General features: G+C 47.5%; 1 protein-coding gene across 2 annotated transcripts in view; it reads left to right on the top strand.

The window, feature by feature from the left end:
- The window catches only part of Ephb1 (Eph receptor B1), a 432,566-nt gene that overhangs the window by 160,298 nt on the left and 248,350 nt on the right, over positions 1-23,918 (top strand). The window lies entirely within an intron of this gene.

Genomic DNA, 23,918 nt, shown 5'->3' with positions numbered 1-23,918 from the left:
TGGACAGTTCACTCAAGGGTAATTGAGAAGTGACTGAATTTGGAAAATATTTTCGTTCATTTCAAGCCAGCTCCCACAGCCTTGAACTTGGTACTGAAGCCATGTAGCTCATTAACTCAAAGCCCTCTGGCTTGGCTGTCTTTCTCCAGGGGCTCAATGCCAGGCCCTGGAAGGAGATGAAGCTACCGGGACAGGGATGGGAAAGTTCCATTGTGTGGAGGAAGCTTTGTTTCTGAGTGGGACAAACTGATGCAAACTTTGCAGGCTGCAGGCTTCAGGTTTCATATGTTCACAGTAGATCTCCGAACCCTACATTTGATTTGTTCCCTACGCGATAGCAAATATGCTGAACTGACTGGAATGACTGGAAGGCTCTAGAAGCCTGATATTCCTGTCTTGTCTAAGCCTATGTTAGAGCTCAGAAGCTGATCCAGAGCAAAGGTGAGTTCCATCATTAAGTCTTGCTTATGGCCTCCAAAAGTTTGGATTGTTTAAAGAATGCCTGGAAGTGATTTTTACTGTATCACAACGCAAGGGTTGCCCCCTCCCCCCCTCTCTTGTACTTTGGGAGATAAATTAAGCTCCTTTTCTATCACAAGTCTCCTGAAAGCGCCCTCCTTGCTGGCTGTCCCCTGGCACTGCTGGAGCACCAGGCCAGCCCCTATCTGTTTCCTTCCTTCCTTCCCTAAACACCTGCCTGTGAAATGCCTGGCAAGGCACTCTGAAAGCCTATCAACACGCGATCCCATGGATTCGGCTAATTGCCTGGGCTGGGGCCTTCACACAGCCTTTCTGGGGCCTGCTGGGAACACAGAGCTGTGCCTTTGTGTCTTTATTGGATTTCTTGGTTCTGGGACCCATGATGGATGGCGTGGAAACAGAGGGGAGAGCAAGCCAGATCCAGTGATGAATCAACACAGACAGTTTTAGGACCAGAGGGGTCTGGTCCCACAGAGCTCCTCTGTGTCCCACAGGTTGGGGGTAGGGCGGGGGCACCCTCTTTGGCATTCCTCAGGATCTGAGTGGCGACCAAGACACCAGGCTGTCTTAAAGGCACAGGTGCAGCAGCAACTGGGCTTGCTCGAAAACCATGCTGAGTGCATTTCTCTGGCTTCAAAGGACTGCCACACCAAAGTTGCTGGCTGGGCCCCTCTCATTTTTCTCATTATTTCCTGAGCAGAATGGCAAGGATGGGAGCGAGCATTGATTGGTTCTGATTTAATTGGGACTCTGGGAAACAGGCTCTCGTTTCTTTGGACTAATTGGAACGTTACTCTTTTGGGGGGCTCCACTGTCCACACTGCTTGTCAGTCACCTCTCATGGTTGTTCTGCAAGGGCCCATGGGGACAAATATGTAAATGCAAATCCTTTCTTTTCATTCTTCCTGCCTGGCCCAAACCGCCCTTGTGGGCTTCAGTGAATGTTACTAATCTCTGACTGTTGTGAACATGGCTAGATTTTACATGTAACCACTTATTGTAAACTCATTGGAGGATGGGGGGTGGGGGCGCAGGGCATCCTCACTGCACAGGAGGCTACATTGTGGCAACATCTCTGAGTTCGGTAATAGCATGGTTTCTTTGGCTCTGCAGCCTGGCTAAGCCTTAGGGACCAAGAGAAAGCCTTCACTTGCCTCAGGAGCTGGAAATTTGTGTCCCCTCAATTGCTGGTATAAGAATTCTGGTGGCTGAGCCAAACCTCTCTGTCCAGGATTCACAGAGGGCTGCCTGGGAAATAAGGGGACCCAACCCCTATGTAGATGGAGATGTTGGAAGGATGCTGTACCACCGGGATGGGAAGTGTGTGTAGGTACTTAAGGTTGGTCCCTGTTATGTGTTTTCAATGGGAGGTCTCCAGCCACCTTAGGTAAGCCTACTATGTTGCCAGGTAGACACTGGGGTCCTTCATATCAATTCTAGGGTTGGCAACCTCAGACTCTCAGTACTCATGAGAACAAGATGGGGAGAATGGTGAATGGCAAAGACTGTAGGTGAAAAGCAACCAAGGCCCAACAACTACTGTGTCCTGACATAGCCTGGGAATTCTTGTTTGAATCTCACTGGAGGGGTGGGGGAGGAGCCAGATAATAATGTGGTTCTCACCATGTACCAACCCTCATATCTGCATCTGAGACTTTAAATGTGTAGAATTTCTAGAGAGGCTGTGGAAACAGTATCCTTTTTGCTTTCAGGTTACTTTTTTTTCTTCCTTTTTTTTTTTTTTTTTTTTTTTAATGATGGGCAAGGAACCATATTCTCTTGCTTCCACTTTCTATCTGCTAAAGCCATGTATCTGTCAAATTCTTGGTGACCAGTCATTACTGCAGTGTGCAGAGGCACCTGGAGACCAATTAGGTAGCCCAGCCAGCCAAGAGCAGTCCTGGCCTGGAGCTGTTCCTGTTGTGGAGAGGGAGAACGCGAGACCAGGACAGTGAGGACAACAGGCAGAGGCGGGGTGGTAGAGCTTGTGTGTTAGCATTTGGCTCTCAGCGTGCTGCTGTCATGCAGCGGTTCTTAACTTGGGGGGGTCCAAACGACCCTTTCCCCAAGGTCACCTTAGACCATGGGAAAACAGATGTTGACACTGCAATTCATACCAATAGTAAAATTATAGTTAATGATGTAGCAACAAAAGTAGTTTTATGGCTGTAGGGGGGATCGCCACCACATGAGGAACTATATTAAAGGGTCTCAGATTAGGAAGTTTGAGAACCATAGTTCTAGAGGGTTCTGTGGCTAAGCGCCTGCCTCTGACTCATCCGTTCTGTACACACACATGCCGAAGCGCATGGGCATGTTGATCCCCCCCATCGACTCTGACTTCATCATGTGTCAGTCAGTAGAAGTTAATTGCTTGGAAGATGGCTTGTCTATTTCAACTTTAGGTCATGTGCTCATAGCTCAGGGATCTAACAAGAAAGCACAGCTTTCTCTCTCTGCGCCACATTCCTCCTGCTAAAGTTGGTGGTGAAACGAGTCTTTGTGTGGGCCCCATGCAGTCTAGGTCTTCTTGTGCCAGGCAGGCCATGAGATGGTGTGGAGCAAGCCCTTAAAATGTGATATTGGCTAAGCTTAGCCTAAGGGGAAGATGGTGGGGCTGTGTCTTAGTTAAGGTTTCTGATGCTGTGATAAAACACCATGACCAAAAGCAACTTGAGGGCATTGTACCTCAGCTTACAACTCCCAATTATAGTCCATCTCCAGGGGAAGACAAGCTAGGAGCTTAAACCGAAAACCAAAAGCTGAGGCCATGATGGAATGCTGCTTACTGGCTTTCTCCCCATGAGTCAGCCAGGTTGTATTCTTAGGCCACCTACCTTTTCGGGGGGGGGGGCTCATACCCCAGTGATCTGGGGCCTCCCACATCAATTATTAATCAAGAGAATGCCCCTACAGGCGTGCCTCTAGGCTAGTCTGATGGAGGCAGTTCCTCAATTGAGATCCTGCCTTCTCAAATGCGACCGGGTTTGTATCAAGTTGGCAAAAACTAACCAGCACAGGGCTGGAACTGATAATCCGTTCTTAAAGGCCTGCTCGGAGCAGATCCCTTATTCTTCTGTCAAAGCAGGTGAGACTGCATCATAACTTCTGGGTGTCCATGGTTTCCAGAGCAGGCCCTAGTTGGCGGCTATGTTCTACCCTAGGAAGGTCTCTGAAGGATTGACTTTGCAAACGTTCCCTAGAGCTTCCAGAAGGATCTGTCATATGAGCTTTTCAGGCACAGGGCATGAGGTGGTGGCGGTGGAGTGTGGCTTCAAAACTAAGATACACGGCCATGCCTATCATTTCTTTTTGCTTACATTCCTGACTGTCCCAGGTACCTTGACCTATGGCAAAGGTCCTGAGCTATGGTGCCCAGAGAAGAATTCTAACCTTAGCAGATGGGGCTGCAGGCCAGAGCCTAATTGACTAGGTGTTCTAGCTGGTCAGCAGCCCCAGAGGAGTTCTGAGTATTTGAGGGAGGGGCAGGAAGCTGACTGGCCAGAAGTTACAGAAAAGAATAGGCTTTCCTGCAGAGGGCTAGCACCAGCAACTTGGTACCAGAAGCCCCAAGCAGACTAGGGAGTGGCTGGTACTGCTCTCGGCAGCAGGCAGGGCCACACCTTTAGGAATCCCATTCCTTTCTCACACTTGAGGCTGGGTACCTGGGACGCTTTGGTGCTTTTGCCGGGAACTCTCAAGTCCAACGAGCACCACGGGTGCTCACAGGGCTTTTGAGTGTCCCGGAGAACTGAGCAATTCTCTGTTCCGTGCCTCTCTGGCTCCCCACCGCTCCGTGGAAGCTGTGCCTTGGAATTGGCAACCCTACCTGTGCAGACACTTACCTGACATCTCCCAAAGGGCCTCCTTTCCTACGGTGGTTGCATCTTTACCTCCACCTCACGAAACAAGTAGGGACTTTTTTTTTTTTTTTTTTTTTTTTTAAATTTTCCACCTCCATATCATGCATGGAGACCCAAGGGACACTTTGAACCTTTCAACAGTTCCGATGCCTTTATCAACTCGAACAGCTAAGATGAGCCACTTTATAACCCTAGGGGAGTTGAGATGAAAGAAAAAAAAATCTGCAGGGTTTGAAGGTAGAGAAAAATGTGTCTAATTTAGTTCAAAAAAGGTTTCCAGAGCCTGTTCCCCTCCCACTTAGGGTTGTTGGCCTCAGCCTTGGGCTCTCTGCCAGTTCCTGCTGAGGTACTGCAGAAGGGCTGGCCCGAGGAGCGTGTTCATGTGCATATGTGCTCCCGTGGACATGCGCACGAGTCGGGCCCGTATGCTGACAGCCACATCCAAGGTCGCTGAATTCAAGGCCTCTGAGGAGCACTTCCACCCGCCCCTGGCCTGGGAACAGTCAGCTGGTGAGAGGAAGTCCACAGCCCAGATGGTCTTCCCTCAAGCCCCAGGGAGACCAGCAATTCTCAGGGCCAAGGGAGGCCAAGGTCATTAACACCACACGGCTCTGTAAGATGAGCTTCGTAATAGGATTTCCCAATAGGCGACTTCATTGGGAAACCACCCGGGGTCTCCTCAGCTTCCTGCAGTGGCCCTGCCCAGTGCCCTCCAGAGAGGAGGCATAAGTAATTGGCTGGATGTAATGGGCTGTGACACTCTGAACATGGGTAAGTGGGGATGGAAGGATGCCCCTTGGCTACATAGCCTCCAAATGTTGGGCTCCAAAAGCAGCCCAGGATGCAGATGTCAGGGTCCAGATCCCCTTAGGTTTTACACTTCTGCCTTGAGGAAAACCCCATTCCCTACTGTTGACAGCTGTGACTGTCTCGGGTAGTCCCACACCACTGAATGATAACACACTTCAGGTAGGAGAGCAGTCTAGGAAGAAGTCTGTATTCTTTTGCTTGAAGGCTGGTCATCTGTGACTTTAAATATGCATTATGGTGTGAGTAGTGGAAGTATCTCTGGGCTGAGAGGCCAGTAGGGGCCTGAAGGTGGCCATTGACTGCACTGGCATTTGGTCATGAAAACCTATGAGGTCTGGAGCTGAGTGAATGAGTGGATGGGGGTGAAATGCCCATAGAGAGGACTAGCCCAGTTCAGACTTAGGTCTTGAGATGCTACCATCTGCCTCTGGTTCTAAGACTAGATGAAGCTGAAGTTAACCACTCTTTAGAATATATATGTTTTCAGGAATATTGAGCCTTTCAAGCGACCTTGGTTTTGCTTCTGGTTCTTAGATGTCCTTACACCATTTTGCACCTTGTAGCTGCCTAGAAGTTTTTGTTGGTCATCATCATCTGGCTCGACCCATCCCCTCTACCCAGAGAACATGAGAACCCTTTGCAAACCATTTGAGTAGCACATAGGTTGCAGTGGGGCTGTGTGGGTGCTAAGGCTGTGTTCCAGAGAGAGAGGGAGAGTAGATAGTAGAGTCTGGATGTGACTTTCTGGTCAGCATTGAGGACTCCTCAAGGGCTGTGTGCCATCTCAGCCACACTCATTTCCTCGTCTGCTGGGTCTTCTAGGACAGAATGTCACCACAGATATGGTACTTTATAATGGGCTGAAACTCACTTCCTACAGTTTTGGAGGCAAGGAAGCCCAAGTCCAGGTCTTTGGTGGGTTCAGTTCTATAGCTCTCTGTTGTTGGTAAGTCCCTTTCTGCAGGTTCTGAAGGTTCACAGACTTCCTTGACTATATGGGAGTCAGTGAGAAGGAACCCTCTCTAAATCCAAGCCTACCTGTATCTTTCTGTTCTGGGCCCCAGGGAGCTCAGTTAGTCTAGGTTTTCTTTTACTTCCTGTTGCCACGGACACCTGTGTTGACAGAACCCTGATGCTCCCAGGTCTTCCTCATTGCAGGGGGATGAAGACAACCAAAAAGCCATAGTAGGATATGGGCAAAGGACACAGTCAAACCATCCAGAGCAAATCCTACTTTGCTGTTAGGGCTTTGAAATGAACATTGAGAGGAGCAAGCTTGACCTTTCCCTAGAGACAGCTCTTGGCCTTTGGGTGGCCTGTGTATATTCTCCTTGCTGGCTGTGATAACAGCCAGAGTATCTGCTAGCAAAAGAGGTTGACACTCCACTGTAGCAGCTATGTGATGATATGGGGCAGATAGTTCCTTTGGAGATGTAATTTGATTCAGAAGAGCATGGCAAGGTTTGCTCTGGGTTCTAGAAGCCATCCAGGTACCAGAGAACCTTTTGCTTCCTAGGTGCTTACTCAGCCTGGTGAAGGCTGTCTGTGTCCACATTACCTGCAAGTGAACCAGGCTCATCTCTGCATGTAGGGCTGGGGAGGAAATGAGGTCACCCGAAGCTGGCTCTGGAAGTTGGAAAGTCTATAGATCATCCCCAGAGCTTCTTGGAATGACAGAAATTCAGGACCTAGTATAGTCCTGAGGCTTTCATTAGAAGGTGGACAGGAAACCAGCCTTCTGGTTTCTAGTTGATCCTGATCTCTTGGTGGTAGCTCACTGACCCAGGTCTTCCAGCATGGGTGTGCTCCTGGTCCAAACTGAGTCACACCCTCTTCAGGTGCATGTCCCACTTCTGTCATCTGTAGGCCTAAGGGTTTCCGGCCTTCCTGGTCCTTGTTGGAGTTTTGAAGTCAAAGGGGCTAGGTCATCTTCATGACCATATTGTTTTCAGAAACGCACTGAGAGCTGGTGGTGACTGGACCTTTCTTTCATGCTTATATTCTCAGATTTAGCAGGTTTAATTCCAGAGCCTCATTGGCCTGGGGCGGTCTTGTGGCCACAGGTGGATTGTTGGTCTCAAGAAATATGTAGACAGGAATCCTTCTTGGCTAGATCAGGGCTCCCAGCTTAACAGCTCCTACCCATTCCATCTCATTTCCTCTGGGAATAGAACTCTCACAATCCCCAGGACAGTCTGGTTCATCTTTGATTTTTTTTTTTTCTTTCTTGGGGTAGAACTTTTACCCAGATCGCTTCTTCTCCAGTATACCTGTTTTGAGTTATTAGAAAACACTCAAGATACATAAATTTCCTTTTATGCTGTAATACCTGCAGTCTTTTTTTTTAAAACTATTAAAGCTTAACACATCTCTTGCAGAAGAGACCTGAGATTTGTTCATTTGGGATACAGATACACCCTTGACCTCCCTAGCCAATGACAGCAGACTTGACAGAGGCTCATGTATCTGGCTTTCCCAGTTCACTTCCTGCTTCCCAGTGCAAGTTAGAAGTGGTCAGTGCTGATTGTTACTGTTTCGTGCCATTTTACTTGTTTGACTGGTTTTTCATTTATGTGCATTTAGTCCCCCCCCCCCTGCTATTTCTGAACAACACTGGGATAGATACCCTTGCGTATTAATCTCCAAACTAATATGTGAGTACATCGGCAAGATAAATTCATTAATTAATTTGCTCAATGAATATTTATCGAGGCCTTTCTTTGTGCCAAGCACTTTTCTAGGAGCTAAGAATGCAACAAATTCTCTGAAGTCAAAGTTGCTGAGTCAGAGCATATACATTTTTAATTTTGATAGATATTACCAAACTGTGTTCCCTCAAAAACCACATATTCTACCAAAACCCTTTTTCTTTTGCACCCACAGCAGTGATTTAGTTCTTGTTCCCTATTCCTCTGCCAAGATAATAAAATATCGTTTTTATCACTGCCAATCTGGTAGGTAAAACAACAGTATCCCACTCCAATGTCAATTTGCATTTGTCTAGCTGTGAGGGTTGTTGAACCTTGAGAAGTTCTGTATGTTCCCGAGGCCCTGGCTTGCTGCTGGAACACGGCATGGACTTGGGTGGACTTGGATGATACAGAGTCTGGAGTCTGCTCCCTCTGGTCCCTCTTGTTCTGCATCTCCCTTCTGGTCCCTCTTGTTCTGCATGGCTTCCTGTATGTGTTCAGTGCCCATCTTCTGTGTCCCTTGTATTTGACACATGCCTTACACACACCAATTTTGGCATTTCCTAGACAATGGATGTCTGCAGAAGGGACAGGACAAGGGCAGGTGCCTGACACTGGAGGAATGTGCCATTCTTGCCGTGGAGTTTCAGGAACGCCAACGCCCAGTCTGATATGGACACCTCGATTTTTTCCTTCTTTCCCCTCCTCTTTCTGAACTAGGTTTGGGATTTTCTACTCTGTTCTGTGAATTTTTCAGCTCTGACTCTCCTGGCTCAGTCCCTTCACCCTACTTCCTTTAACAAGGTAACTTACCTCAGGGGGCTTCCAATGTCTGCTCACCCTGGTGACACACCCTTCCATCAACTAGCTTTCAGCCTCCACCTCCTCCAGGTTCCCTCCCATTTCACCAACCCATCCTTTCTAGACTTTATACTCCTTCACTTCCCTCCTCTCCCCTCCCCTCCCCTCCCTTCCCTGGGGAACTTGGAATCACACTCACCTCCTCTCTGACAAGCTCTCTACCTTAGGCTTGATATTCATCTTCCCACTGTGCTGAAGGCCTGGTCCTGCTTCTGTTCTGGCCTGGGATGCTGCTCAATGCTACCTTGAGCATCTTTTGGATTTTCTCCTCCAGCTCTGAGGTATCTTTCTGCACCATAGACATCCCTGCCTTTCAGGCTTGCCTCAGTCTCCCTCTTTCTTCCCCTGCATTCCCTTCCTCCTCACTTCTATTGTCCCTTCCTATTTCCTTCTCTTTCTCAACTCCCCCTTTAAAAAAAAAGTAAATGTACTTATATTTTAAAGTAAACAGAATATTGTAAAGAGGAACAATAGATGAAAATAATAAAACAAATTTCCAGCATGGTGCCAGCAATAACAGTAGGGCTCAGCAGGTTAAAAAAGATCTCTGCTGAAGGACCTTTGTTTAATCCTCTAATCCCATGAGGAAAGGAGAGAAAGAGACTTCACACATACACTATGACCTGTGCACTCTGGCCCTCACACACAATAAAAATAAATAAGGTAAAGATTAATGCATTCATAGTATATGCTTGAAAGGCTAGCTGACTATCTACTTTGCCCCACTGAGGAGGGCCAGTATATAAACTCACTTCAGTATTGTCTTGTGTTTTCATTCTGGTGGCTCTGTCTTTGGTATGCAGCACACTTTTCTGCGTTGACTCTGCTGAAACGCTACCATAGCGTGGCTGTGTTGTGGACTCAGGACAGTGAGCTAGGTACATCGCCATATTCTCTTGTGACTTGATCTCATAAATCCTTAGTTGCTCTTTGATGCATGTGGTAGTGACGCTGGAAGACAGAGAAGCTCGGTAGCTTTCCCAGGCTCATGTATATATAGCACAGGACTCTAGGCACTGGGGTCTGTTGCTTGTAACTCCTCCTAGCCGGAGAAGAGCTAAGATTCACTTACTAGAGGGTTTTCGACTTGTGGGTGGTGGCTTCGGATAGAAGCTTCCACTGAGGTGCTGAGAGTCTGTTCTGCACCTGGGGATCTCCTGGATAATGCTTCTTTCCTGTGGGCTACAAATGCACCAGGAGATCTACAGAGTGGCCACAAGTCACTGCTCAGAGTGCCCTGCCATATACCTATACCCAGCTCACAGTTTCTTCCTGTCCTCACAAACTCTAATAGGCAGTGGCCATCTGTCAAGTGAAAGCAAAACACATCCAAAGCAAAAACGCGTAAACGGAGGGTGCTGGCTGGAGAGAAGGTGGGACCCTTCATTGAGAGAAAGCTGAAGAAAGTATCCCAGCCTCAGGGAGCAGTGGGGACTCGGAAGAACCAAGAACAGGGCCCCAGGCAGGCATTTTTGGACTGAAGATGGCAGAGGCAGATGGAGACAGTTACCAGTGATGGCAGAGGCCTTGTCTGTCTGTTGTTCAATACAGCGACACGTTGTGCACAAACAAGCAGAAAGAACCCAGCGGAACGGCCGGGAGCGCATCCGTTATGAAAGCCTTTCCCTAGAAGCTGGCGATAACATATCAGCCTGACAGAGGACATAAGGTCAGTGCAACGTGTGCATTTCAAGTGGAAAACGACAGTCTGTTCTCTGCGAGAGACGGATGGGGCGGCGTGTGGAAGTTACATGGAATATGTGAAAACTCTGCCAAATCATGAGCTTGGCAAAATTTGCCTGTTCTGGGAGTTAGGCGATTTGGGGGTCGGCATTTGGTTTCCGGGTCTGTCACACACATGCCTGCACTCCTCTCAGTGTGGAGGCCCCTGTGACTTGGAGCTCTTTCCTCTCCTCATTGGCTCTGCTTGCCTTTCCCCTTGCTAACTGCAGCCGAATCTTTCTTTCCATTTCTTTTCTTTAGCCTGATCGCCCCGCCCTCGCCTGTCTTCTTTCTAGATTGATTCCAAAGAGAAAACAGAGAAAGCTTCTCACTGGTAGAGTTTTTCATAAACCAATTTCTATCTCTGTTCCTTGTTTTATTATCAATCTCGCCCCTCCTCCCGCCTCTGGGAAACTGTTCAGATTTGAATTTCCATTTACAAAATTAATTCCTTAACATAGTAAAATATAGGAAATCAATGCCTATCATGGAAATCAATTGCAAATATTATAAGAATGATTTTGTCATCAAAATAATTAATATATAACATACATGTTCATAATAATTTCATTAATTAAATTTCTTACTGTTTTTTTTTTTTAACTTTAAAAGCATCTCTCTAGAATGCCCCAGTGCTCTGTTCTATTTTTCTGGCTTACATGATGTTTCGTTCAGCTTCTCTAACCACATCCCTGATTTTTCTTGATAAGAGTTCTTCTCATCTCTCCATTGCGTCTTTCAAATCTGTCAGCCACAAGTTAAGAGCTAGAAGCCAAGCCATTGGCTGTTGTATGTGACTCAAATGGTTGGGAGTCACTGATCTGTCTTGCATGTCCATGCTGCCCTTCTCCCATGGCATTTCTGCCTGCCAACCCAGCTTCCCTGCTTCCCTAAGAGTTGTCGTCGCTGATGAAAGCCATTGTTGGGGAGTTGTACTGGCTAGTTTTGTGTCAACTTGACACAGCTGGAGTTATCACAGAGAAAGGAGCTTCAGTTGAGGAAATGCCTCCATGAGATCCAACTGTAAGACATTTTCTCAATTAGTGATCAAGGGGGAAAGGCCCCTTGTGGGTGGGGCCATCTCTGGGCTGGTAGTCTTGGGTTCTATAAGAGAGCAGGCTGAGCAAGCCAGAGGAAGCAAGCCAGTAAAGAACATCCCTCCATGGCTTCTGCATCAGCTCCTGCTTTCTGACCTGCCTGAGTTCCAGTCCTGACTTCCTTTGGTGATGAACAGCAGTATGGAAGTGTAAGCCGAATAAACCCTTTCCTCCCCAACTTGCTTCTTGGTCATGATGTTTGTACAGGAATAGAAACCCTGACTAAGACAGGAGTGTTTTATCTGTGGTGATTGGCCTTCTCTGTTTCCCCACTCTCTGTGTTCATCAACTCATGTTGTTTTTTCTGATCCTTTTTTATAATCAGAACACAAGGGCTACTATGTAGCCCAGGGTAGCTTCAAGCTTTCAACTGTCCTGCCTCAGCCTCCTGACCACTGGGGTAACTGAATGGCCTTTCTTGCCTACCATAACCTATGGGTGCGTGCTGAGTGGCCCAGCAGAGCAGTACTCTCACCTCTAACATGTCCCAGCTCAAACCTGGAGCTGACAGGTTTGCCCCACAAGAAGGTTGACAGCAACTGCCCCAGGTCACGGGCATTGACATGGACATCCTACACCCACTCCCTCCTGGCCTTGGCGAGGGAGACGATGAGATGAAGCCAGCTGTCTCTAAGTCTGCTGCGTTCCCAGTATCAGGTCTCCTTAAGCCTTCCTCTCTCCCAGTCTCCTTTCCTGCCTGTAACTGCATGCTGGTCCCTCCTTCTAAGCCACAAAAGGCTCTATAGACAGACATTGTGTGCTGTTTGCCAACATGGGCGCCTGGGCACACAGAAGGGCGAGGGAGAGGCCGTCTGCTCTCCCCTTTCACACAGACCTCTGCTTTCCCCCTTTCATTCTCTTGGTCTTTGAGCACACATACAAAAATTAAAGAAAAGCAGTTGCTAATTAGAGCCAGAGAATGTGAGCCTGGAAAAGAGACACCCCCCCAAACTCCCACCCCCGTGCAAATCAGTCTGTTCTTTAGAGCCTGTGTAGAAAGAGGCTAGAGGAGGGGGGGCCCCTGAAGGGACCGGGGAGGGATATTTTGACAAAATAAACAGCAAAGCTTCTTCATACTAGCAAAGAGGGCTTTGTCTTACTTTCCTCTCAGAAGAGGGGAGAAAACAAGAAGTGACAGTTTCTTGTGACTGCCCCTCCACTCTGCAGCCTCACCCCCACCTCAGGTCTACTCATCTTTTTTTAGTCTCACAATCTCCCAGTTAACAATAGCCTCCCTTTGGTGGACAGTTAAATGTATCTTTTTATTAATAACGTTTGTTTTGGCTTCTGGAGAGTGACCAGTCAGAGCCTCATCTTCCCAGGCATGGCTGGCTGCACCCTGCACAGGAGCAGCTGGGGCACCAGGGAGATTCAGCTTGGGAAATAGCTCTGAAAAAAAAATCAAGTTGCTGTTTTCACACACAGTCCCTGACTGGCCCAGTCTCGTGATTGGTTCTATGTGGGGCTCCCCATTTGTGCTAGGTCACCGAGTTTACCCAGAGCAACCATGTTGCATGGTGTTGGAGTGCTGGCTAGTGTGTGACCTTGGAAGCAGCAGCCAATGTGAGGACAGGTCTTGCTCTCACCAGCTCCTCCCAGATCAAACATGACGGGATGCTTCTCCAATGCTTCAGGCAGTTGGGCTAGCACTGCAGGCCTAGAGATGGCCAGAAGGACTAACTTTGCAGAGAAGGGTTCTGCTTGTTAATTTGATGTCTCCCGAGTGTATCTTTGAATAACTATTGGAAGAGCAAAGAGGGGGGGGTTCCTTGATACCTCCTGATTGCAGAGAGAAAAGGCCCAGCAGCAACCAATGATAACTCCAAGGTCAGCAGCAACCATCAGATGTGAGCCTGGCCTCCTGCCTCACAAGCCCATCAGGCAAAACAGGTTTGCCCAAGCTAAGCGCACCCCCAGCTCTTTTCTCGACCACCCGCCCACCATATTGTCAGGGGCTAATAAGAGCTTAAACAATTCAACCATTTTCCCTCTCAGTCTTAAAAGTATGTGCGTCTTGAAATTTAAGCTTTATCCTCCTCCCTCCCCTCTTAGGCTTCTTGAAAGAAAGGGCTGTAATGCCCTGGGAAAATTATCTCAAGTTCTAAATCAGCCCCCATCCTGGGTGTTGGAAGGACTTGGAGATGAGGTTGTGGGCAGGGCAGAGGGGCAAGGCCAAGGGGGACAGCTGCTCAGCAGGCAAAGCCAGCTAGAATGGAAGCTTTCACCTGGCCCAGCAGCACTTTGGTGCCAGGGAGAGGGTTTAACTTATCAAGAGAGAGGCCCAGGCAATCCGAGAAGCAAACTGAAGAGAGACAGGGAGAAAAATAGGGAGGGTTAAACAAGCTGGAGTAGGGGCTTAGTTGCTTCCTGTTCCCTATTTTAGGGGAGATGGGGGGGGGGACTTTCCTCATAGGTGGCATGACTCTGCCCAAGATGTTTTCAGTTGTCTGTGAAGTTGATGCCCTGAAATTGTCCCGTCCTCCCCCACCCCTGGAACTTATGTAGGGGATCAGGAGTGTTTGTTGTATAGGGAGGGATGGAGCTGGCAGGTCACTTACAGGCTGTGTTTGTGCAGCAAGCCCAGTGTTCTTAAAAGGTTCACAGGGAAGGCAGGGATGGAATGGGACACCACTGTACTGTAGGGGCAGCCACTGTGCTGTAGAGGCAGGGCAGCCACTGTTGTGTAGGAGGCCCTGGCTGGTAAGAATTCGCCAGTCTTTTTCTCCTCTTCCCCCAGTTCTCACCCCTAAAGTACTGCTTTATGTCTAATGGGTTCCAGCAAGCTACCCTTCACTTTGCCCACCTACAAACTGCCTAGGCTCCTGGTCTGTCTCTTCCCATAAAAGCGAGCAGCAACAGATCCCATTTCTCTCTCTTTTTCCCACCGCTGGATGGACCAAGTCAGCTAACTTTCTTTTAGATGAATGCGTTTCAGTTCAGTGGGAGGAGCTACTGAGACACATCTCTGTAATCTTTCTTAAATTATACTTCTGTGGACTTCCTTTATGAACCCTTGAAGGGAAAAAAAAAAAAAGAAAAAGAAAAAAAAGCAAGCAAAGCTGTTAAATGTCTTCCTCTGTTGGTTACTGAAAGATGTGACCAGCTTCAACAGAGGCCCTTTAAATACAATCAGAAATAGGCACTTGCAGTCTAGCATGGCCTTGCCCTGGTGTGGAGCAGAACCTGGAGGCATGCTTGCTCCAGCAGCACTGATCCGCCTGTGGAAAACTTCTTCTCGGCTACCTGGCTCTCCTTCTTCTCCCTTGCTCTCTCTTTCAGAGCTTCCTTGCTCTGCACCAGCCCTGCGTGCAGGCTCCCCATCTGAACAGTGAATGTCAATCTTTGGGTCGCCCTCTGAGACTATGCATAGGTATTTTCAGAGAGAGCGAAACAGGGTCACAGAAAATACTACACGTTTTAAAGGTTTGCATTCAGCAAATATACTCTTGAAGCATAACAATTGCAGTATGCTGTATTATGTTACGGGGCTTGGAGGATTTGTAAAGTGTTTTTGCTGTCTGGGTAGAAAATGGGGCACAGGGTGGCGTTGTGGCATCAGTGGTTCGTTCTCATTGCGGTCCGTGAGGGGATTCTCCTGGGTGTGACTCTGAGGACTTACCTGGATGGTAAGGAGTAAAGTGTCCTGTCTTACACTGTCTCTGAGAGCCTTGCTTGGCCTTGAGTATGTGCGCACACGCTATTCACAAACCACCAAAACAGCGAATACTCACTGAGCTGAATGTCAGCAGTTATTTTTCTTCTTTGGTTTGGGATAAATATCAGAGCACCAGCCTTAATAGTCCTGTGGTCTAAGGGTGCATGGGGGCATCTGGGTAACTAGATTTCCAAGTTTGCAGCTCATCTGATGAACCGGTACAAACAGGACTGTCTCCCCTCCTCCTCCCTGCCTCCCGTGTCCCATTCTGTGCCTTCCTAGGAGTGAGACAACAGGAGGGTGATGGTGAAGGGAAAGATCTAAAGTGAAGTCCTTGATCATCTTGGCTGTGCTAAGGGTGTCTTCCTAATGCCTGGGGTGTGGCTCAGTGGCCAAGCTCCTGCCAAAACCTGGGGCTCTGTCCCGAGCAAAGGCCCTTTGCTTTTTTATTATCGGGAGCCAACTGTAGGTTTGTCAGTGGAGGACAAAGGGGTAGAAGCTTTCCTTGTCTGTATTCTGCTCTTTCAAAAAAAAAAAAAAGTCATCTGAGCAGAATTAAAATGTCCAGGGGTGGCAGGGGCAGGATCCGCTGGGGTTTTTCAAAGGGCCTGGATAGAAAAAAAAAAATAGAGACTGTTCAAACCCAGGGGCTAACTGCAGCTCCAGGCTAAGAGAGCTGAGCTAGGACAGCACTTTATCACTTCAGAGAGACACCTAGAAGTCTCCTGTGACCTGCCACAGGGAGGGGAGCATGTCTTAGAGAGGGATGACCCAAAGGTCAGTGGAGCCAGTGACTCTGCTGGAGGGACAGCCTTCAGAGAGTGCTGTGTGGTAGGGTTCCAGTGATGTGTGTCATCCTCCTGCCAGTGGCAGTGGCCTCTACCAAACCCTTGTCCATCTGTCTCCGGATTTATCTTCCTAAGTCCCGGAATGAGCCAATCACACACTATGCCCCAATCTCTCCAAATTCCTCACTGTCTAAAATCAGGCACATTTTCAGATAATCATTCAAGAGTACACACACACACACACACACACACACACTCACACACACACACACACATGCACACACACACACACACACACACACACACTCACACACACACACACACACACACATGCACACACACACACTCACACACACATACACACATGCACACACACACTCACACACATACACACACACACACACACATGCACACACGCACACACCCCTATCACAGACACAAAGCTCAGTTTGATTTAGTGTGTGAATTCAGGGTCCAGAGCCATTCTTTCCTAGCTGTATGACCCCTAGTAGATTACATCCCCTCTCCATGCCTTGTTTCCCCCAACTGCAAATGAGCGTAATTGTAGCATGCTTAGCAGGATGGTTGTGAGTATTGAGTAATTCATGCTTGCAGAGTGCTTGGCGCACTGCAGGCCCCAGAGTGGGTTCACTGCTCATCCACTGCTCTGATTGACAGCTCTCATGCAGGCCATGTTACCTTTCCATCTCTCATCCCCTCCCCACTCCTGCGGCAGCAAGTCCAGATCTTAAGTCTTATCAACCCTTCAAGGCCTTCCTGAGCCCTTATAATACATCCTTTATTAGAAGTTTTTAGGGGCACAGTGACAGAAGGATCAGGAGTTCAAGGCCATCCCCTGCTACACAGAGATTCAGAAGCCAGCCTAAGATACATGAAACTGTCATCCCCACACCCCACAATTTTGTTTTTCTAAAATAACTTTTGATTTTTTTCCCCAACACCAGCTGGACGTAATAATTGAATTTTCTGTTAGTGCCCGCATCCCAGTATAGTGTCTTATCTGTCATCCTGTGTCCTCTTTGTCCTCCCGCCCTCCAATTCCTAAGGCTGGAGGATGGCTTCTGGAGGGAGTAGGCATTCTTGGGTCTCTTTTCTCCTGGAGAAGCACTTCTACCATGGCTGCCAACCCTGTGCTCCTCTCCCAGCCTTCCTGCCTCCCCCTTCCCTCTCCTCTCCTCCCCTGGCCACCAGAGTTCTAGTTCTGCTTCGGTTTCCTCCCCTTTCTCCACCTCTTCCCTTTGATTCTCCCTGTTTCTCTGACCTCCTCCACCTCTCTCTTAATGAGAACTTTCACACATCATATTGATTTGGAGTTTTAAAAAAGCCGGCATTGATTTTTTTTTCCGGGGGACTTTTCATGATCTTATTTTTAAATGGAGGAAGAAAGTTGTTTCCAAAGCTGTTGACTTTGTTCTATTGAGTTAGGGAGTCGATGCTGGAAACTCTTTTCTGGAGACTCAGAGAGCCCAGGGACCTCAGATGCCACATCTAATGAGCTGGGGGTCAGGATGATCCTCTCTTTTGCAGTCCCGAGTCTGGTAGCAGAGCATTTTGGGTAGGAGCAGGCCTTGTCCTAAAGGCTTGGGTTTGAAGCTAAGGCTTCTGGGAGCATGCACTGAGACGGGAGCACAAGTTTCCTAGGGGTGGAGGGTGGGCTCAGTCAGGAGGATGGGTTGGGGATGTCCCCATGTTTGCTCATATAGCCCTTATCAGCCCAGTACCTAGTGTGTATACCTGATCATTTTAATTGTCCCAATAACCTGAGGAGGTAGTCACTGTGGTATGCACAAGGTAGGCATAAAGTTAGTAAAGTTAGTTAAATTCTCTTTAAAAGAAGGATGATTGGTAATGAGAAAATACTAGAAAAACCAAATTGGACGAAGTAGGCATAAGACATTTCACCTACTGTAAGGTAGCCATATGGGCCTGCACACAGTCCATTTGAACTCTTGAGTGTAAATATGCACAAATGATCCAATAGGATCATGTGATTAGATGAGGATGCTGGAAGGAGGGGGAAGTCAAGGCAGGGAAATGAGATGAGGTATGGCAGAGAGTACTGATGTCATGGTTAGAGGAGGCCTACGTGGGCCAGTTGGCTGTCAACAAGTCCGACCTGCTCACAAGTCTCCATCCATGTCTACTACAGCCATAAACAGGGAGCAACTCATTGGACTAAGTGGCTCCCCTGGGCACTGCAGCCTGGCAGTCCCCTGCTTTGTATGAGATCAGTTTCTTTCCTTGAACAATAAAGGCTGCACTGGGTGGGGCCAGAAGGATGACAGGGAACTGTGGCCACCTTGCCAACTTTCTAACATGGCCAAAGATAAATCTGGTTTTGCTGCAGAACAATTTCTCTTGGGTGGCTTCAATGTGTGTGTTGCTTTTCACGTAGCTAGTTATTTTGGGGGACTCTGAGGAGTCGCTTATCCAGAAGACACCCCATCTCTTCTTCTGTGCTTTTGTAACGCCCATCATGGCTCAGACATTTCTTCTAGAAGCACCACACACACCTCCATAAACAACCCTTTATACAACACTGCGAGCAGCGCTGGAGGTGGGTGGAGCCAAGACTTCGCACCCACCTGATTTCCTGATTTTGCCCAAGACCCTAATGTCATTTATCTCTACAGAGATTGGTTATTTATCAAACTTCAAAATCTGACCGTTTAAAACTGTCTATTGTCTATACTGCATTAAAGCTGGGGCGAGGCGGCTGAAGCTTCCTTGCGAGTGCTTTGCTACGGGGAGGGACGGATGTTGCTGTAGCTTCTTCATCCGCATACCCAGCTTTGAAGCTCATCAGAGTGGAAGACTAGAGGTCCTTGAAGCTACCATCCCAGCTACAATTTACACTGGAGGAGGCCCTTGGGCAGAATTTCAGCTTGTGCTTCCTGCTTGATAAGCCCTGGTGGCTGTTGCTGAAGCAGCTAGTGGGTTTCGATGCAGCGAAGAAGGGTGCTTCAGAAAATCCCAGCTCCCAGCCTGGTTCTTCCTGCAATTGGGAGCTGAGGAAGGAAGGGCCCTCAGAAAACACTGCTTCTTCTGCCCGGGCCTGAGCATTCCCTTCCTGCCCTTCTCCTCCGCAGACTTCCTTAAGTACTCACTCCTTCATTCTTGTTTCTCGGGCAGGCGAGTCTCTGAATGTTGCTTGCAGAGCACCCCCAGTGACAGAGCAAGACACCCTCTTCTGTTTTTTCCCTCCACTTCGCATACCCATCTTCCTTCCAACTTGACAGCATCCTAGTCTTTCTTCCCAGAGCCATGCTCCATCCTGTAGCTCTCACTACACTGGTTTGGAATTTCATTATGTGGTACCTCTGTGCTTTCCCTAGAAAGCCTTTTTCCTCTCTGTCTTCTTTCTCCCATCTCCATCAGAAGGATGACTTTTTCTCTTCTCCTAGGATGCCTATTGAGCCCCCACCCCAGATGTCCACAGAGATACAGACACAAGAATAGACACTGGGTGCTGGTGAGATAGCTAAGTTGGGGAAGCACATGCCTTGTAACTACAAATGCGTGTGTTTGGTTCCCAGAACCTATGTGAAAACCCATAATGAAGCCAAGGAACAAACAAACAGAGTAATTCCTGTGGCTGCATATTGTAATCCCAGCTCTGGGGAGACACATCCCTCTCTTGCTTATTGAGTTCCAGGTCAATGAAAGACCCTCTCCAAAATAAGATAACAGGCCTGAGGAGCAAGAGATTGTCCTCTGACTGACATCTATTCCAGGGACAGAGGTCTTCCACTGGTGTGGCCTTTCTTTCTGTAAAAGATACCCTTACCCAGAGCCTCTCTTGTCTTGTTCCCTGTCTCTTGTGTCCAGGCGCATTTGAAGGAGGCCAGGTGATGGAATCTATAAGAAAGGTGCCAGGCATTTTCCAACAAACTCACTCATCAGCCTCCGGTTCCTTAATCTCACAGAGGGCCGCAGACACTATTTGTGAAGTTTCAAAACTAGGGGTGTATACAAGGCTTTCCTTATTACCATTATAGAACCTGCCTCTCTTCCCCAATCCATCAATGTAACAAGTGTGTAGATTCCACTGTGGAAGAACCCCGCAGGCTTCTGCCTCTTTCCATTGATTACTCTACGGCTGTTGTGAGTAGTCCTCTGATCTCCTTGGCTGCTGTTCTAGCACCAGGATATTTTCCACAACTGTTCTTGGGATGCTTACCCCAAGCACATCTGGACCTGTCTATGTGCCGATCTCCTGTCACCCTTTCGATCATGTCTGCTACATTCTTGCTACACAGTGCTAAAGGAATCTCAGTACCAAGTCTGGCTTCTCATACCTTCTTGTCCCATAGGCACTAACCCCTGCATTTTCTCCAATTTTCCTTCAACTGGTACCATCTCAGGTCTACAGGGCCAGAATGGCCTCAGATGACTCCTGTGCAAGTCCAGGTGGAGGTGTGGCCAGGCACCCAGAGAGAAGTTTAATGAGCGAAGAAGGGAAGAAGGGATCAGCGTAAGAGACATCAGAAAGGACAAAAGAGGTCACCATTGCTGCCATCTGACCTCAAGAGAGTAAAATAGAACCTCACTTCCTGCTTGTCCTCCTTCTTGCTCTCCTCACAGAGAGCTGCATGGCTTTGGTCCTGGCATCTAGAAGCCAGCAACTGCTGGCCCCATGACGCAGCTTGCCAGGGTCTCCAAGAAATAAAAAATCATTATCTTGGAGTATTTTTCTTTGGGGAAAGCTATATCCTCAACTTATATTTAGAATGGTATACAGTATCTTCTACCCTGTGATTTGACTGACAGGAGAAGTATATTTAAGCTATTTTTAACCTAGAAATCTTAAGAAGAAATCCGATGATTAGATCTTTGGAAGCTATTGTGTGCAATTTTATAACTTTGGTAAAGGAGTGTGTTTAAAAGGAGAGAGAAGGGTGGGGGGAAGCCAACCAGATTGATATGTTTCAGTTCTTCTTGCAACTTTAGACTTTTGTTCCAGATGAATCCTTTGTCTTCAGGAAGAGGTAACTCTGTGTGTGTGTGTGTGTGTGTGTGTGTGTGTGTGTGTGTGTGTTTGTGTAACTCACTCCCTTCTTCATAAATAGCTCATGTTCTTCATGAAAGCATTTGGAAGGGGCTCCTTTCACTGTGCTGACAGTACAAATGAGTGTTCATGCAGGGCTTAGCAAGCCACATGCTCCCGTTGTTCCCACAATAGTCTTTTGAAGGTGTTATTGCTGTGGAGATTCGTACTCTTGCTTTTTGGAAGGAAAAAATGGAAACAGAGACACAGGACCCCCTGACTAGCAGGTGGCATCTGGACCTTCAGTTATTCATTGACCTCTTGAGGCTCCAGTGAGACTGGTGTGGGTTACTGTTATAGTACCAAGCTGGAGACCTTAGCTGGTAGAACGGTACTTTGGTTACCTGTGGCTACAGTGGCTGAATAGCAAAGGCATCAGTGGTTGTATAAGACAGCCGCTGCTTCTTTTATGCATGCTGTTTCTCTGCGTCAGGAAGTTGGATGGGTGTAACCAGACATTGCCTCTGCTCCACTGTCTGAGGCTTCAGCTGTAAGGTTAGAATAACCAGGAGATAGAAGCTTCTAGATGTTTCTTATGTGGGGTGACCAGAAGACAATACTGAGCAGAACCAATGGGTTATAGTCCTTACTCCAGTCCAGGTGGCTTGGGTTTCTGTGTAACTTAGTAGTGGCTTCCTGGCAACCAAACTCTTATATGGCATGTCAGAGTTCCAAAAGAGAATGTTCCAGAGACAAAGGCAGAAGTTTACATGACTTTTATGGCTTATATGTTTGAGGATTCTCTGTGTGATGCTTATAAGCCATAACACGCCATAATCTGGTATGGTCCTAAAACACTCCAGAAGATAAGCCACTAAGTCTGATTCTTGGGGCTTCAAACGACTTTCTTTTTCAAGCTCTAACAGTTCCTTTACTGGCTGTTTTTGTGTCAACCACACAAACTAGAGTCACCAGAGGGGAAGGAGCCTCAGTTGAGGAAATGCCTTTATAAGATCCAACTCTAAGGCATTCTTTCAATCATTGATCAATGGAGGAGTGCTCTGGCCCTAACCCCATCCACTGTGGGTGGTGCCATCCCTGGGCAGGTGGTCCTGGGTTCTATAAAGAAGCAGGATGAGCAAGCCAGGGGAAGCAAGCCAGTAAACAACTCTCCTCCATGGCCTCTGCATCAGCTCTTACCTCCAGGTTCCTGCCCTGTTTGAGTTCCTGTCCTGACTTCCTTTGGTGATGAACAGCAATGTGGATGTCTAAGCTGAATAAACCCTTTTCTCCTTAACTTGCTTTTTGGTCATGTTTTTTCATTATAGCAATAGAAACCCTAATTAAGGTAGTTCCTCTTCTTGAAGGCAACACCAGGAAGATGAGCACAGACCAAATAGTGTAACAGACTATGTAGGTCTTCCTTGTTGTACCATACGGTTTCCGATGTGCTGGGATCTCCTGAAACATTTGCTGACAAAGACTTCCTTGCTGATAATCAAGTGACTCATACTTCATTTCCCACATAGTACTTCTCTCACCATAACTCCAGCGTATGGTAGATTTTTATTAGTACATTTACCAGTCAGCCATTGTACATTTATCAGTCAGCATAGGTGAATATTTGCTTCAGTAACAAACCTTATTTTAAATTGTAGTGTCTTAAAACACAGCAAGGTTTGTTTACCTCTCATCTCATACCTTCAGAGTCAGTTCTCTGTTGTTGATAATCCTCTGGGAGAGAGAGAGAGCAGGAGCCTGGTGTCTGTTGCATTCAACATTACAAGTACTAGTTTTAAGTGATACACATTGTTTCTGTTATATGTGCATCAGTCAACCTTTGGTGGATGAAAAATCCCTGAAGACAGTTTCTCAAAAGGAAGAGTTTATTCCAGCTCACAGTTTCAAGATTTCAGTCCATGACTGGTTGGTAACCTCCTTGGGCTCATTGTGGCAGTATATCATAGTGAGAGTATTTGGTGGAGCAAAACTGTATATATCATGTAGACAGGAAGCAAGAGAGAGGGGACAGGACCATGACTTTAATAGTTACTCTGAGGGCACACCCTTAACAATCTAATTGTCTTCAATTAATTCCACCTCTTAAAGGGTCTACCACCATCCTTCAGTACCACAGCCCAGAGACCAAGCCTTTAGCAGTCGCCCTGTAAGGGACATTTAAAATCCCAATCCATAGTGGTTGACAAATAGACTTTGGAACAATAAACAGACCAAGATGATTTCTGTATAGTTCACTAAGCAGGGACAATATAGAGATTTCTTAGTGTATAATCCTTTTTAATGAATGAATGGGAGGAATGAAGAAGGAGGGAACAAAGGAAAGGAGGGTTGGAGGAGGAGGGAGGGAGGGAGGGAGGAAGGAAGGAAGGAAGGAAGGAAGGAAGGAAGGAAGAAGGAAAACAAAGAGGAAGGAAAAATCAAGAAAGTAATGAAGGAGGTGGAGATCTCAGCCCAGAAAGGAAGTGTCACAGCTTGCTGGTGTGGTTCTTGGGATGAGGCAGGCAAAGGCTCACCTCCTAAGTAGGGTGTCTGCCAAGCCCTCGGCTGCTCCCACCACTCACCAGCCCTTCCTCTGTCTACCAGTATGTGCCTCAACAGGTCTCATTACTGCTGAAGAGGCTCTTCAGTCTACCACATCTGAATAGACTACAATTAAACACGCAGATGTATTCCTTCTCATTCGGGTGCTGCAAAGGAAATAGTTTTGAAAAACATGAAAACTTGGTATCACAGCTCAAAGAAGCTGGAGGGAGGAAGAAAGGCTCACAATGGAAGAGCTGGGGAGAATTCTTAAAGGTCACCCTCGGATTTTGCGTGTGACTTTCCAAAGCAATGTCTTGAGATTAAAAAATAAACTGTGAATATACCAATTACAGTGAGCCTCTGTCCTGCGCAGCTGAATAATAGTTTACAACGGGATCAA

Source organism: Mus musculus, chromosome 9 (assembly GCF_000001635.26).
Source record: "Mus musculus strain C57BL/6J chromosome 9, GRCm38.p6 C57BL/6J".
NCBI lineage: Eukaryota > Metazoa > Chordata > Mammalia > Rodentia > Muridae > Mus > Mus musculus.
Note: the sequence above shows the minus strand (reverse complement) of the source record. Positions and strands in the feature narration are given on the sequence as shown.